The 16,356-nt window shown below is 42.7% G+C and overlaps 1 pseudogene; it reads left to right on the top strand.

The window, feature by feature from the left end:
• Positions 1 to 10,907: 10,907 nt before the first annotated feature.
• Positions 10,908 to 11,999, top strand: LOC118893633 (annotated as a pseudogene).
• Positions 12,000 to 16,356: the final 4,357 nt, after the last annotated feature.

The following is a 16,356-nucleotide window of genomic DNA, read 5'->3' as shown; positions in this document are numbered from 1 at the left end:
AGAATGGGTCTGGGAACGAAGGATTGGGACTGTTTGTGAAGCTGCCTGATGCAGCATCTCTCATCTTTGTGCTTCTCATAGAGCACAGTCAGGGTACACGGTATTCACCCTCTAAATAGGCTGGAGCTGGGCAAGAACATCTGAAAACCACTGGGATTTAAAATAGCGATACAATCAAAGTTGCCCTTTAGAAAACTGTGGGCCATCTATCTCGAATCCCATAGTCAGCAAGTATCCGATTTCCCATTAGATGGTATTCAAGTTTTGCCATTTCTGAAAAGAGTTTGGTTCTGTTTAGAATTCCATAGTTGCTTATGGATTAGTTACTTCAGAGATGGATTCCTTCTGTGTGTACATGTGAGAAGTTTTTAAAAGTGATAGGAAAAAAAGGGAAATCATATACAGACAAGCAGAATAAAAGAAAGTTTTCCAAGATGTGATATCAGCACACAAAGGGATAGTCCTTTATTAAGTCACTCATACATTTATTCAGTCAGCATGTCTTTAATAACCATCTACCATGTACCAGATACTACTGTAGTTTCTCAAGATGCAATGATGAGAAAAACAAGCTTGGTCCCTACCCTCATAGAGCTTACTTTCCAGAAGGGAAGAAGTGCAGATACAGAAAACCAGGGAAAGGGGAGAAACGGCATCTTAAACATTCTTTAGATGATAATAAAGGAAGGTTCACTGGACAAAATGCCTCTGAAAGAACTGTGAAGTGGCACAGCTTCAGTGTGGAATGAGAGGGCATCTTGAATGCCCTTGAATCACTGTTTCTCCATCCACACCAGGCAGTGAGAAGCTGGCCGCTAGTGGACATGACACAAGAAATAGCCAACTGGCAGTAAGGAGTGTGGAGAATCTGCCAAAACTAAAGGGGCGTGGGGTGATGACCAGACTCAGAACAGCCCCCGTGTAACTGGGCATTTGTACTGCTTTCACAGCTTGTAGCAGGCTTCAGAAACATTGTCTCAATTCCCATGCTTCCATTTTCCAGGATGTAAAACCGGCACAGGAAGGTCATTAGGACCATCACTAACAGGTATTATTATAACCTGGAGGCAACATGACTATATTGTCGTTTCTCAGCCTTTTAAACCATAGTCCCTCCTGTGGCAAATATAAAAATCGACTGCCTTTTAAGTATTTGAAACTTCAAACTGTATTAATCATCAGGATTACAAACAAACCAAACCAAATGATAATTGTAAAAGAAGGTTCTGATTTGATCTGGAAAAGCATTTTTACCTTAATCATGACAGCAGCATGATGTAGGGGCACACAGCAGGGAAGCATGCAAGAGGGGGCTACTTAGGTCATATGAACACGAAGACCACTGTGTTAGTCTTGGAGCCACACGCGCTGTCCCCTGAGATTTTCATCCACCACCCCCCTCACTGTCACCAATGAGATGACCCCAATAAGTGATTACTGACAGCGAGGAAGTTAGACCATTATTTGTCAGTCTGACCTTTCATCCTAAAAAATAATTATTAAATATTCAATCATCATATTTGATGGAAAAATGTCACATTACCTAAATATAAATGATCTCTGAAAACTTCACTAACGGTATGTTCAAGCGTGGCATAGAGGTTAATCGAGCTTATAGTCAGGTTGCCTGACTTCCAAGCCCAATCCCACGTTTTATTAGCTGTGTGTATTAGACAAGCTACCTCACCTCATTGTGTCTCAATTTCCTCGTTTGAAAACTGTGCATAACTATCATTTCTATATCATAGAATTCAGTCATCCATTCATTTACTCATTCAGCATTTACTACATACACACTGGGTGTCAGACACACTGCTAGTTGCTGGGGATACAGTATGTTAACTGTCTGATGTCCTTTTAAATCTTTTAGGAGATATAGGCGGTGTCCACAGTTCCAGAGTTGATCTTATTTTTAAACTACTTAGTTTTACTGGTTTGACATATTTTTGCTGCTTTTTTGGTTTGTTTTTGATAGTACCTTAAAGTACAATAGACTATAAAAAATGTCACACTATAATCCACCCATGGTTGTATTATTTTGTCCTTTCAGAGTCTCAGGAACCCCAAAAGATATAGACAAACAAAACAACATGCAACATATAATGCAGAAGATATACTGATAAAGCAACATGCATGCAGACTTACAAACAGAAGTTGACTAAATAATCTCTGGAGTGCCCTATAAATGTTTATGAATAAAGAGAGCCCTTCAGATGGTTTGTGAAGTGTAGCAATACAGCCTTGGCCACTGCATTTTCTTCACAGTGAATCCGAATTCTATAATACGTAACAGCAGCCTGCCATCCAAAGACTGCAGTCACGTGACTGCGGGTGGCTTTCTGTTCCAAGATACCAGTTAAACAGAGCCCAACCTCTGAGCCAGAAATATTTGTTTCTGCTTCTTCTGAACTCCTACCAAAAAGAGAAAAAATCACTCTCAGAAGCTCTGTTCCAGCTCATGAATACCCATGGGATAGACCAGGGGCATTGAGTATGAACATGCCTCTTAGAGTTGCTGGTTACCTGGTCTTCAGGACACATGCCTACCTTGGCCTCTGCCAACATCTCACTCCTGGTGGAGTTTTCCAGGGCATTTGACTGAAAGGTTTTCTTTAGAGTGATGTGAAGACTCTATTAAATAGAATGGAAATGAAAAAACAGGAAACCATGACCATATGGCAGACATGACAAAGAAGCCACCAAGATGTGGAGAAGTTGACATTACAATCTATGACACTTTTAGAGGAAATCGCTGTTGGATATAATCTGAATTCATGAGATAACTATCACTGATCGGGGTGAAAATCGTATTTATAAAGAATATAAGGCTTTAAACTTTAACATGTAATATTTCAAATTCAAATCAGACTTTAAATATCTCATTAGAATTCTTTTAAACATGAAAAAATCTTTTAAAGATAGTCTGAATTTTAGCTTAAGTTTAGAGATATTATGGAATGTAGACTACAACTTCTAATTAAATATTTGTGCCAACTTATTAAGGTGGTTCTTTTAAACTTTCCATAAATATTTACAGCACGCCAGAGACTATTTCCACCTTCCCCCCTTTATTAGTATTATGTATACTTGAGAGAGAGTCCATTTTTTACCCTTCACTGCACATATATGCTCGTTTTATTGAAATGATCATATAAGCAGAACAATCTAGGTTATCACGAACTAGTCTCTAGCTCTGCCAAGTAACTTTTATTTTCATAAATGAGCCATACTCTCTCTTTCCTCTGGACCCTTTCATCAGCTCCTCCTTCAATACTAAACATCTTACCCCTCTTACTATGCTAGCTTCTCAACCATCAAGTCCTAGCATAGAGAGAACTTCCTCCAGGGAGCCTTCTCTGACTCTCCAAGACTGGGCTGGATCCCCTAGTCTCCCATGTTATCCTGTGCTTCTTCCTATCAAAGTCCATCTAGAAATAGGTTAGAATCAGTGACTTATAGGTCTGTGTCTTCTTTCTAGACCAGTGGTTCTTAAAGTTTTTGGACTCAGGATATTTGGTATTCTTAAAAATTATTAAGGGCCCTGAAGAGCTTTTGTAAATGTGGCTATCACTATTGATATTTATTGTATTAGAAATTAGAATTGGGAAATTCTTAAAATATTTTTATCAATTCATTTAAAAATATGGTAATAAACTTATTACATGTTAACATCTAAGGACATGTTTTTATGAAAATTATATTTTTCAAAACAAAAATTTCAGAGAGAAAATGGCATTGTTATACATTTTTAAATGGCATTGTTATACATTTGTACATGGACTCTGCTATCTGCCTTTGCATACGATATATTGCAATAAATTCTTTTGGGTCGAAGTATATGAGGAGAATCCAGTTTCACACAGATAGTTGGAAAAGGGAAAGATAGTTTTATAACCTTTTCAGGTAATTGTGGATATTCTTCTTTGATTCTATGCTAAAACTCAACAAGTGGTAGATTCTTAAAGTTTACATTCGATGTGTAATGTGAAAGCAAATCAATGAACTTTCTGTATTTTGTTATATTAAAATCCATTTGGTCTATTCTTCACTTTGAGTGAAATTTTTTATCCATGCGTGATTTCGTAACATACATTTTGGCAATCTGGAAAAGATTGGTTCACTGAATTATACACATCATTCTAATTTGACGAGTTCATTATATAATATTAAAAAATTGTTAGTATCATTCTCATCAAACCTATCTTTCATTATTGGGAAGCTGCAAGCTCTAGTTTTCCAAAACTCAAAGTGTCATCTGAAAGCTGAAATTATATTATTGGCAACCAATAATACAGGTTGTTTTCTTGAAGTGATAGGCTCACTTTTCTCACTTTTGACAAAATTTCTGCCAAATACCCAAGTTTGAACACAGTTTATATGTCAATCACCCTTTCAAGTGAAAATTGTGTTCCATTAAAAAAGTGGCTAGTTCAGCTTGTAACTCAAGCAATCACACAAGTGTTTTTCCTCTAGACAACTATCATACTTCAACATGCAGCAAAAGTGATTCATGCATAACTCCCATTTCATTACATAGAATATTAAAAAGATATATATTTCAGGTTGAAATTTAATAAAATTGATCATTTTTCCTGCTATGTCAAGGACATTCTGCAGTGAAAGTGGCAGGAGTGTTTTGTTTGTTTGTTTGTTTGTTTTTGTTTCTTTCTGTGCATGGGGGGTGAATGATACAATGATTACTAGTATGTGTGGTGCCACTGTCTTGATTCATGCTAAGGAACCAGCAGTTTTACTCACCATTACTTTTGCACTATAAGTGAAAATGCCAAAACAGTGGGAAAAAAGCAAATGCCATCTTAGTATGTATTATTAATAAAAATAGCTTTGACCTTGAACATAGCCTGGAAGGATCTTATGGACCCCTAGGGGTTCCCTGACCATACTTTGAAAGCTCTGACTTAGAATGTGAGTTGTTTTTTTTTTATATAAATTTATTTATTTTTATTTATTTATTTTTGGCTGTGTTAGGTCTTCGTTGTTGCATGCGGGCTTTCTCTAGTTGCAGCGAGCGGAGGCTACTCTTTGTTGCGGTGCGCGGGCTTCTCATTGCGGTGGCTTCTCTTGCTGCGGAGCACAGGCTCTAGGTGTGCAGGCTTCAGTAGTTGTGGCTCGTGAGCTCTAGAGTGCAGGCTCAGTAGTTGGGGCACACGGACTTAGTTGCTCCACGGCATGTGGGATCTTCCCAGACAAGGGCTCGAACCCGTGTCCCCTGCGTTGGCAGGCAGATTCTTAACCACTGCGCCACCAGGGAAGTCCCAGAATGTGAGTTTCTTGAGAGCAAGAACTGCTATCTCAGTATCTGTGTGTCCCCAAGACCTGCCTAGCACAGTACTTGGCACATAAATAAATATATTCAGTAAAGATTTGCTGAATGAATGAATAACTCAGAAGAGCTTAATTTTCTGTTTGGCTAAACATTTCTCTCCATTTGTACACGGAATGTTCTGAATCTAACTTATCTTTCTTTGATGACTCAGGTTTATCATTGTGAACATTAGCTGAAACACAGTGACAGCTCTTGGGATTTTGTCCCTGTAATAAATAAATATCTACTTCATATAGGCAATTTCACTGGCTGGTTCTTGGTTCTTGGTTTGTTTACCTCCTTCATTGCTGATGAGCTTTCAGCCATCGCTTACTGATGATGATAATGTTATAACCTTGAAGAAATATCTCTAACTCCCTCTTTTTTATGTAGTGTTTAATCTGTAAGTTTATTTTTTATTTATTTTTTTTTGGCTGCGTTGGGTCTTCGTTGCTGTGCGCAGGCTTTCTGTAGTTGCGGTGAGTGGGGGCTACTCTTCGTTGCGGTGCGCGGGCTTCTCATTGCAGTGGCTTCTCCTGTTGCGGAGCACAGGCTCTAGGCACACGGGCTTCAGTAGTTGTGGCACGTGGGCTCAGTAGTTGTGGCTCGCAGGCTCTAGAGCGCAGGCTCAGTAGCTGTGGTGCAAGGGCCGCGGCATGTGGGATCTTCCTGGACCAGGGCTTGAACCTGTGTTCCCTGCATTAGCAGGAGGTTTCCCAACCACTGTGCCACCAGGGAAGTCCCAATCTGTAAGTTTAGAATGGTAAGTCAACTAGGCCAAAACAGATTCTGAGTTGCCACTTGAATCAAGTGCATGAGCTTTAGTGCATAGATTTTCCAAAATTTATTTGGTTAACCAGAGGCCTCTTTTACTTATTTATTTATCTATTTTAATTTTTTTGTGGTCCTGAGCCAACCCCTGTCTCCCTGAGATTTCAGGATAGCTGAGTTTTGTATAGATAAAGTTTTGCTGTATGTGTGATTGAAAAAAATATCCAAAATACACCAACTTATAATTCAAGTTAAGTAAAACCATATGTCTGTTGTTACTGAGATGAAGGTAGATCTTATCTTGAGAACTCTTCAAATTGCCATAATTTAAAAAAATTCAAATTATTGGAATAGGGGAAAAGGAGCTACAATGGGAGTACCAGAAGATCTGCTTAAACAGAATGTGAATTTCACTGCTTGCTTCATCTTTAAAAATTTCGTTTCAAACTTGTGAGCTCAGCTTGTACTGTATTGCTTTATATTTAGTCATATTGTTTTGTAAGGTGGTTACAACTTAATAGCACTTTAAGCTCATTTTAAAATACCACTTTTAAAAGTGACATCAATGCTTTGTGCTAATTCTGTTTTAAAAACTATTTTCAAAGAGGAGGTTGTTATATGAAATGTATCAGGCCTCAAAAATGCGCTCACAGAATACTGACTGTGACTTCTAGATGTATGGATAGCAAACTGCAACAAACATTTTTTTAGATAAAATAATTTAACAACATTTTCACGGTCAGTGATTACATCACTTCTCACATGTACCTTAGTTAGTCTAGAAATAGAGAAAGCAACTTACCTGTCACACATCTTCCTTTGCAGTGGTAACTCCAGGATATTACGCAAGAAAAGGGAGTTGTCCAGGTTTCAGGTTTGAATGAGGAGAAAAGTTGTGAGTGAAGGCTGTAATTAGCTAGTCTAACAAAGAATAAAAGGCAGCTGGGCTCTAGCCTTTGCTTTTCCCAGGGGAGGGATTCCCCATCACTGGTGAGGGCTCGCCGATTTCCATTTTTCTTGAGCTTTAAGGTCTCTGGGAGGGTGAAGACAGTTGTGAAGGTCCAGCTCTTTGCCTTGAGATCTGCAGTGAACCTGGGCCAACCTGGGGGTGGAGGAGCTGGTAGAGTGGGATGTGCAGCATCGGTCAATTTGGGGGGTCCACGGGGTAAGGCTTCCAGACACATACTGGTAGATTCCATTCTTCTCCAGACATTTGCTATTGTAGGAACATGGCATTAAAAATAAAAATCTTGGTTGCCACCATACTTCCAAAGGTCTGGAGATGTAGCATGTCTTATTTTTAGGCAGCCAATTGCAAACAATTAGCCTGATCAGGAACTCACCCAGGTTCTCCTCTCCTTCCAAGGCTACACCTGTGAGATTAGGATTTGTCTAAAGACAATCAGTGAACCTCAGGTACGATATTCACCAAGTTCCCAGTGCTCTTAAAGTCAGAGCAAATACTTAAAATCAGCTGAAAGTTGGGTTCTCAAAGGCTTTCATGCCCACTTTCAAGCCTCAAATAGTGGGATTTACCAGGTCATCAAACTGTTAAATTCCTTTTGGGGGAGGATGTGTCTATTGTATCAGAAGAGTCCCCTAAATGTGGGACTGAAAGCTCAAACATGGCCTTCCATTCCTAAAAAGAAATACTCTTCATGGTGGAAACCCAGTGTATAGCGGGCCTGGGTCTGGGCTTCCCTCTTTTGAGAAAATCATACACTACTCTAAACTGCTGGCCTCTCTGCCAGACAACCCCTCTGCTTCAATGCAGTTCCACTGGGCATGGGAAAACACAGCCGTTTACTAAAACTCAAACAGCACGAGAGTGAAAACACATGGCAAACATTGGAAGAGCCAGGATGTGTCTAACATGGATAGATTCCTTCTAGACTCACCTTGACCTAAAAGCCAATCAGGTTTCCAAGGGGTGGGGCACTATTAGCTGGTGTGAAATGCTCAAACCTTGACTTTAATGTAATTTAACATAGCACTTGTTAACAGTTGAGCTTCAATATTCCAAGTCGACTCAACAAAAAGATTTGTTTTACCATGAAAGGGTAATAAAGAGAGTATTTCCTAGACCAGGATCAAGTTCTAGGGGCCCCATCCTGCCTGGCCCCCTGTGAACCAGAAGCAGATGCAAAGTCTCAGGGTACAAATATGAGGTGTCCTGGGTTCTGAAACCCAAATCAAGAAAGCACAAGAGTTTCTACAGTTTCAATACCAAAAGCTCAATTTTTAATAGTAATTGCATCTTAATTTTTACTGAACTCTTACAATGTGCGTGGCACTTATGCCAAGTTTATGGGTATTATCTCATTTGAATCTTCAGATATCCCTATAAAATGGGTGCCACTCATGAACTGAACAAATATTTCTTGGGTGCCCTCATGGAGTTGTTACGTGCAACAGTGAACAGGGTGATAAAGTGCCTGCTCGAGTAGTGCTTACTTTCCAGTGGAGAGGGACAGACTATGAACTAATGGATTCTTCTGACCAGTAAACATTATTGATGACCTACTATGTGCCAAGTGTCCTGCTAAGCACTCAGGATACAGCAGTGACCCAAACAAACAAAAATGTCTGCCTTCACAGAGCTATATTCTAGTGGAGCAAAGACAGACAATAAACTAAAGAAGGAAGTAAATTAAATAGTATGCTATAAGTGCCAAGAAGAAAAATAAAGCAGGGAAGGGAAATAGGGGAGACATAGGGTGTAATTTTCCATAAGGAGTAAGATGAGTTCTTACTGAGTGAGTGCAAAATCAGTGTGTAAACAAGTAAACAAGATAATTTCAAAGAGTAGCAAATTTTGTGAAGACCGTAGATCAGAATAAAAAAATGAACTTGAGTTTGGGGGAGAAGCTACTTGAGATTGTCTGGCCAAGGAAGGTATGATTGTGTGGCGAAGGGTGATATTTGAGTGAAGCCTGCAGGGTGAAAAGGAACCAGCCGTGGGAAGAACGGTGGGGAGAGCCTTCTGGAAGGTCTGAGATGGGATTGAGTTCAGGGTGTGTGAGAAACAGAAGAAGGCAGCATAGTGTGTGAGTGATGAACACAGGGGAAGAGGCAGCATGGAGTGCATGCTCTCATCAGCCCATCTTCCAGATGAAGAAAACAAGGCTCAGAGAGGTGCCGTCAAGGTCAACAGTGTTGGGATTCCCCTGGCTCTGAGGCTCACGTTTATAACTGTCCACACGTGCTCACCCCATCCTGGCAGCACACAGCTAGTAAACAGTTACAGGCTACAGAATAGGTGTGCAAGCAAACATTACGTGCCGGTCCAGTTGCCCCATGGGGACGCTAGAACAGAAATACACCCAGGTTTGTGGTTTCCATACAGGCTTACCCAGGGGAGGCCTGAGGGGTGGCCTGGGTGTCCAGTCTCTCACCTTGAACAGGGTCCTTCATTGTTAGTCCGGCCTTCTCAGCACCTGGAACCCCAAGTGGGAGGAAAGACCACTGTGAATCTGGTTGTCTCCAATCCCAGGCCGGGAGCCCTCCAGTTCTTCATTCAATGACTCGGGCACATGGTATTAACAGCAGGTACAAGCAGGACGCCCGGCAGCCCCCATACCCGATCTGGCCTCCGCAAGTGGGGTTGCCCTGGGGATGTATTGATACGTATATGCTAAGGAGAATGAATCCAAGGAAGCTGGAGGAACCACCTTTTGTGTCCCCGTCTCCCTCTGGGCCCCCCTCTGCACTCTCAGAGCTTTCCAAGGACAAGGTTTTTCTATAGACACTGAGTAAACTGAATCTTTTTTCCCAGAATGGGGGTTTCAGTTCCCTGTTGTTGGTCATCTCCTTCTGCCTCGCCTCCCTCTACTCTCCGTGAAACACTCTGTGACTCCAAGCTTGTGCTTCGGGGGCGGTCTGGTTACTGCCGGCAATTCGGAGTCTTGACTAGAAGAGAGAATTGTCTGCCCTTTTACTTAAATCCCAGCTCCTCCTGGTGACACTAGTTATCTGTAGGGTCCCCACTCTCCCTGAATCAGGCGATGGGATTGGCAGAAGTGCCAGTCCGTAGAAAGGCTGTCAGGTGCAGCTGCCCCAAGAAGGCTGGCCGCCTGCCTCCGTCCCGGCTGACGTACTTCTCCTGGGCACTGGTCATGCCACTCCTTTCACCTTCTTCAGCTTTTGTATCCAGGAGGAGTCCCTGACGTTATTTTGCACCTCTTTCTTCCCAACCTTGAGCCCTTTCTGAAACGACCTCTTTTCTCAACAGTTCCCTGTGAGTCCGTGATTCTGAAGTGAGCCCGTGTCACCCTCCCCTCTGAATCTCCCTTGGGCCCCAGTGCACTGGGAATTAAGCCAACTGGCCATGCCAATCAAACATGGCTGCACTGTCAGTTCCTGATCACCCCTTTTCTGAGGGATTCTGCCTCTGCCCATGTTTTTATCCTAATTTCCTTTGGCTTCTGATACAACTTACCCTGACCCTATGCTTACCCAGCTCTAGCTCCACTTTGACAGAGAGAAATGATTCACTTTATTTTACATTGTCTTTCAAATACACTGAAAACCTAATCACAGAAAAGTTCACATTGGTAGAGTGAACAGCAGGGTAAATGTTGCAAGCAGTGTCTCTTTTATGCCCCGGTGGAAAACGTAGTCTTTGAAAGGGAGCAGGTCAGAGGTTACAAACAGAGGCTCTGAGTTCATTCTGGTTCTTGGACCCAACAGCAGAAACGGCCATGGGCAAGTTGCTTAACCTCTCTGTGCCTTAATTTTCTTATCTCTAAAATGGGGTGATGACAGTACTTATTTCAAATGAGCATTGAATGACATTAAAAAACAACCAAGTGGCCCTCCTCTCGCCAGGCGTCCTGGAGTGAGTGACATCGTCTTTAAACCCAGTGTGGCAATCCCTGACGCACCGCAGTGATGCCCAGGGAAGACAGGGCGACCTGGAAGTCCAATTACTTCCTTAAGATCATCCAACTTCTGGGTGATTATCCAAAATGCTTCATTGTGGGAGCAGACAATGTGGGCTCCAAGCAGATGCAGCAGATCCGCATGTCTCTCCGAGGGAAGGCCGTGGTACTGATGGGCAAGAATACAGTGATGCGCAAGGCCATCCGAGGGCATCTGGAAAACAACCCAGCTTTGGAGAAACTGTTGCCTCACATCCGGGGGAACGTGGGCTTTGTGTTCACCAAGGAGGACCTCACTGAGATCAGGGACATGCTGCTGGCCAAGAAGGTGCCAGCTGCCGCCCGTGCTGGTGCCATAGCCCCACGCGAAGTCACTGTGCCTGCCCAGGACACTGGTCTGGGGCCTGAGAAGACCTCCTTCTTCCAGGCTTTAGGCATCACCACTAAAATCTCCAGGGGCACCATCGAAATCCTGAGTGATGTGCAGCTGATTAAGACTGGAGACAAAGTGGGAGCCAGTGAAGCCACGTGCTGAACATGCTGAACATCTCCCCCTTCTCCTTTGGGCTGGTCATCCAGCAGGTGTTTGACAATGGCAGCATCTACAACCCTGAAGTACTTGACATCACAGAGGAAACTCTGCATTCTCGCTTTCTGGAGGGTGTCCGCAATGTTGCCAGCGTATGTCTGCAGATTGGTTACCCAACTGTTGCATCTGTACCCCATTCTATCATCAGTGGGTACAAGCGGGTCCTGGCTTTGTCTGTGGAGACTGATTACACCTTCCCACTTGCTGAAAAGGTCAAGGCCTTCTTGGCTGATCCATCTGCATTTGTGGCTGCTGCCACCACTGTTGCTCCTGCTGCTGCCGCTGCAGCCCCAGCCAAGGTTGAAGCAAAGGAAGAGTCGGAGGAGTCGGACGAGGACATGGGATTTGGTCTCTTTGACTAATCACCAAAAAGCAGCCAACTCAGCCAGCTTGATTTGTGAAACAAGGAAATAAAGGCTTACTTCTCTTAAAAAAAAAAAAACAAAAAAAAAAAACCAAGTGCTTAGCACAGTATCAAGCACATATTAGGTACTCAATAGGTGTCAGCTATAGTTACAGGAAGCGCTGAGAGCATCTCTTCTCTTATCACCTCAGCACCGTCTGCAAGCCTTAGGCAGTAAGGCTTATTTCTCTTCACCTCTTTTTCACTGGACTGGGTACAGTGCCTGATGTGACTGGGTCCCCACTACAGCTTGATGATGGAGTCATCATGGAAGTATGAGTGTAGCTTTAGAGTTTCTCCATCACTTAGCCCAAACTTGGAATTTATTTCTAAACTGTGTATCCCAGCCAGCTGCAGAAGGAGTAAGCAAAGTATACATTTCCAGGCTTCTGTGTTGGTCACAGAGCCTGACCTGTTTGATAAATTTCAAGCTACCTTAGGTTGTTTATGGGTTCTATGTTTGGATCCTTCATTAAACCCAGCACACGTGGTCATTGCTGATTTTCTCCCTGAAATAACCCTTACTTAACTGTGCTCCATTTTTCTATATCCCCATTTTTGACCTTCAATGTTTGTTTTTACTTTCTTCGCATGCTACTAAATAGTACATGAATTCAGTCCAAAGGATTTTCTATTTCTCAGGGACAGTTTGTACCCCAAAGAAAAGCAAAAAGTATCTTTTGCCTCAAGGGTTTATTTGCATTTTAAATAGAACTCGATTTTTTTAGAACGTGTTTTTGGCTTGAGCCTATTTATTCCCTTACTTATTGCTAATTTTTCTATGCTCCTGAAAATAACCTAAAAAGCCATTTAAAAGCCTGTCTGCCCGATCAGTGTATAAGCTTCAGGAGGCTGGGGCATCTGGGAACAGTACCTGGCTGATTCAATTTCTATCCATGGAGCCTGGTGTATAGTGTGGCCCATAAGAAGCTCTCAAGTGTCTGTTGAATGAATGTGAGGCAATTTTAAAGACTGCTTCTTCTATTAAAAAGAATCCTATACTTGAATATTTTGCATTATTCCATCTTCTGACAACCCTGTGAACCTGGTGGGCTGCAGTGTGGCTATAGCCTCCATCCTGCTTTGGCCACGAATTTTCTCCCTCACTCTCTAGAGGACCCCTAGTCTCCCTCCATCAGAAAGCAAAGCAGACCTGAGCAGTGGGGATGTGGAAGAGCCCACCCTGGGATCTGGTTCCGGACTTTCCCATTGTGTTCGCTAAAATGTATTCTACAGAGCGCTCATCCCAAAAGATTCTCCAGACAAGGAAGGACTTCAGAGAGCTTACGACCTTGTGCTGGGAAACAGACTGGTGCAGAGCGTCATAAAAGGACCTCAGAGGAAACACAAAGTGGGGCTTCAGAGATGGAAGGAGACACAACCCACTGGGAAGCTGAGAAAAGACTTCACAGATGAGGCAGCCTTCAGAAGAGCTTTGAAAGGGGCAGAGATTTCAAAAGATTGAGAAGGGGGGCTTCCTTGATGGCGCAGTGGTTAAGAATCCACCTGCCAATGCAGGGGACACGGGTTTGAGCCCTGGTCTGGGAAGATCCCACATGCCGCAGAGCAAGTAAGCCCATGGACCACAACTACTGAGCCTGCGCTCAAGAGCCCATGAGCCACAACTACTGAGCCCGTGCACCACAACTACTGAAGCCCGCATGCCTAGAGCCCAGGCTCCGCAACAAGAGAAGTCACGACAATGAGAAGCCCACGCGCCGCAATCAAGAGCAGCCCCCACTCGCTGCAACTAGAGAAAGCCCGTGCGCAACAACGAAGACCCAACGCAGCCACAAGTAAGAAAAACAACAACAAAAAAAGATTGAGAAGGGAGAATATTGATGGCAGGGGGGCATTTGGAAGCAAGAGGCCGCATGTGGCTGAATATAGAGGTCACACTGGGGATGGGAAAAGAGAACCCTGGACCGGTTAGCTGCAGCCCTAGCCCAGAAATTCTTGCATGCCACATTGAGACAGTTGGTTGAATTCCATGGACAACGGGCAGCCACTGAAGGTTTTTAAGTAGGAGAGTGAGCCAAGGGGAGCCTTGTTTTAGGAATGATGGGAAACTATGACAGCTATGACCAGGATACGGTAAAATAGATAAACGGGACGCAGAGATGCCAAGTCATATTTCACTTGAGCAGAAGTCTAGGGGAATGGTAAGAAGAGCTTAACATAGGGGAGGGGGATGTGAAGGACAGTGGCTCCCTAGGGCCATGGCCTGTCCCCTACCTGTCTCTCCAGCCCAATATCTCACCACACCTATGCTGATCACAAGTTCCTTTAAACTCCTTGACATGCCATGCTGTCTCTCTTCCCTCCAAACCTGTGCATTTGCTGTCTCTTTTGCCTAAAATGATGATGAAGATGACGATGATGATGATAGCTGATGCTTACATGGTGCTTACTATGTGCCTATCACTGTTCTAAGTGTTTTCTTTTCCAGAAGAACCCTCATTTCCTGGACTAGTGCTATTCCTTCTCTCATCTTCCATTGGGGGCTGGTACCACTATGGAATACTAAATTGAGACTGGGGTTTCCAGCCATGCTAATGTTTTTGAGGCATAGACTTAATTATAATTGAATTTTATTAGAAAGGTAGAAGATTGCTAGTCTGTATTTTTGGGTGTATGTTTCTGTGTCTGCCTATTTTTATAAAAGTTACAACTATACTAAAAATGACCAGGAAATGACCTCACCTTATTGTGAATCCCTAAATGCAATGTTCTTATCTGTTTCATCCCCATTTGTCTGTATCCACAGCATATAAAACAGTTCCTGGCACATAGTAAGAACATAATATATGTTTGTTGAATGCTTGAAAAACTGAATGAGTGAGCAAGTTAATAAATTAGTGAAATTCTACAGACATATGCCATGGTCCCCAAGTCAGCTCCTAACCCTCAACTCTGCCTCTTTCTCTCCTAGTCAAACCCACCAAGACCACAAACACGTACTCACAGTGTGGTCTTTTCCCCTGTGGTCTTCTTTAAGGGTCACAGAGAATACAGCAGGACAGGAGTAGTAACCTCAGGACAACGTTAATGTTACTGCCTCCTGCCCACTCCTGTTTGCTGGCCCAGGATGTAGGGACAGGTGAAAAACTTGACAGGTTGGGCTCTGAGAGTGAGGGTATGGGAGACAGAGAAAGAACAGTGCTCGACACGACTTGTCAACAGTTCTTGTTGATGAAGGTAATTCTAAGATTCTAATTCTCAGACATCTTAACGGAGACTTGAACTCAGGGGACGCAGCCTTTGCTGTCCTGGGTTTTGTGGACAAAGACCTGAAGGCCAGCTGTCCCCTCCATAACCCCAGAGTTTCCGATTTCAAGTTCGTTACCATGTGATGGTGAGAGACGTGAGTTAGCAGGGCTGAAGACGCTTGGTGTTGAAGCAGAGTATGACCGTGTGGGTGAGGGGCTTAGAGACAGAACCAAGGCGGGTGGGAAATAGAAGCTCTTGACTCTTTTATCAACTTCCTGAAAAAACCTGCCAAATAGCGACGTGCATCCTTCCGTGAATATGAAGATTTTAACCCAGAGGGAGCCAGTTTAGCTCATATATTTTCATTTCACTTCCCCAAGTTAGAGTTATGATTACGAGGAAGCTAAAAAGACAACTTCATTCCTAGTGCTGGTTGAAGAGAAATATGATATTGATTGACTGGAAGTAAAAGTTTGGGAAAAGGTTAGTGAGTTCAAAGGCATACTTCTTTACATGGGAAAAAAATGTAAGTTTTAACATGGCACTAATTCACTTGATCATTCCAGTAAAATAGAAAATAGCAAATTAATAAATAAATAGTCACTTTCAGAGAAAACCGGTTTGAACATTTTTGATATATACCCTTCCTGTGGGTATGTTTGTGTGTATGTTGCATATAGATTTGTTATTCTGTTTTTGAAGAGAATTTTCCATTAAGAATGAAAATTAGCATTTTTCATTTTGAAAATGCAATCGTGTTTATATGCTATTTTGTACCAGAGAGGATATAGACTTTGTGGATCTGAAGCTTATGAAATTTGGGGTCTTCTCTTAAGAAAACATATCAAAATGATGAATACAAATATATGTACAGGGCCTTGGAAGGGGCTGTACACATCAGGGGTCCTGAAGTTTAAGCTCCATTAGCTTTTCAGTAAATCCCCCTCTTCATGCCCTATTTGGTTGGTTGGTTGGTTGGTTGGTTGGTTGGTTTTGTTCCGCACTTGACAATATGTGGTAAACATCCATAAACTCCTTCACTGTCTCATGCCCAGAGTGAGGCCACTGGTAACAGCTCAGTTCAGTAAGCACACATTGAGCACCAAGTGTGTGCCTGGCACGGGAACTACAATGAGAGGAAGTTGGGTGCCTGGCCTCAGCTCTCATCCGTAAAGGA

This window comes from Balaenoptera musculus, chromosome 3 (genome assembly GCF_009873245.2).
Source record: "Balaenoptera musculus isolate JJ_BM4_2016_0621 chromosome 3, mBalMus1.pri.v3, whole genome shotgun sequence".
Taxonomy (NCBI): Eukaryota; Metazoa; Chordata; class Mammalia; order Artiodactyla; family Balaenopteridae; genus Balaenoptera; species Balaenoptera musculus.
This window is presented reverse-complemented; position numbering and strand designations above follow the sequence as displayed.